Source organism: Hippocampus guttulatus, chromosome 1 (genome assembly GCF_054856545.1).
Source record: "Hippocampus guttulatus isolate MCC_2025c chromosome 1, RoL_Hgut_1.0, whole genome shotgun sequence".
NCBI lineage: Eukaryota > Metazoa > Chordata > Actinopteri > Syngnathiformes > Syngnathidae > Hippocampus > Hippocampus guttulatus.
This window is the reverse complement of record NC_141261.1, coordinates 10722180-10723394: the sequence shown is the minus strand read 5'-3', so window position 1 is coordinate 10723394 and position 1215 is coordinate 10722180.

The window sequence follows — 1215 nt, the reverse complement described above, 5'->3', positions numbered from 1 at the left end:
TCAATCGCCGCTTCTCTCGCAGGTTTGCATTTTGTTGCGTTCAATGACGATTGCAATCTGTGGGACTTTAGCCTTTGTGCTATTTTGGCAGGTGAAAAATAAATTCCCCTCGTTATGTATACAGTCATTACGTACTTGTGAATACATATCACATTTTCTTTCTTTCTTTCTTTGGATATCCGTACCTTTTTGTTTGTACTCAATACTGAATGAAATCAGGAGAAGTAATAAGAGGCAGCAAAAGTATTAAAGTAGAAAATACTACAGATACTTATTCCCTTCTCCCAAATCCCATTACAGCGATTTTTATACAGTGCAGTAGTCAAATTCAGTTTTTAAACACAATTCATGCCTCAACGTATGAGAGTAAAGTCAAATGGTGCACATTCATTAATAAATGTAGAAAAAAAACGAAATAAATTATAGTACTGTATATTGTTTTAAAATGAGTGTAGTTTACAAAATTGTACAAACAAAGTACTGCATGTCGATCTAGGTTGCTGTGTGTTTCAAATCTTAAACTATGTTAAAGATACTTTTGCACCACAACTCACAAATTGGTGGAGTGCACGCAGCCCTTTGGGGTGGTCTTTCGGAGGTAACACGGAGTGCATGAAGGCAACACGAGTCCGTGGATGTATCGTGACGTCACAATTGATTGTGGGAGCGCATGCGGCTGGTTTGGTTGAGACGCTAATCTGAGACCAACTAGGGCGGAGGAGACCAATAAATGTCATATGATGTCACTCGGGGGCCGGGAGGCCAAATAGATACTTTCACGGTGATCAAGTTAATGTGAAGAGCGAGACCGCTTTGAATGCAGCACACGGGAAAATAACAAGGGCATGCACAAAATGGTGTGACATCTTGATGTACTGTATAACAGAGGATATTTTGTGGAAACTGAAAGATTCAAGTCGTATTTTTTAATCTGAACAGTATCCTGAAACATCCGTCACCCTGTCTTGGAAAATCTTTTGAAATATACAGTACATTCCTCAATTTTCAATACTGTTTATCCTGAACAGGGTCGCGGGAGAGTGATGGAGCCGATCCCACCTGACTGCAGACGAAAGGGAGACGATACCCTGAACTGGTCGCCACCCGGTCGCAGTGCACATATAGAGACAAACAACCATTCACACCCACATATACACCGTCAATGAGTGGGAACCGATCCCACGCTGTCCGCATACAAACCAAGCGAGTGTACCA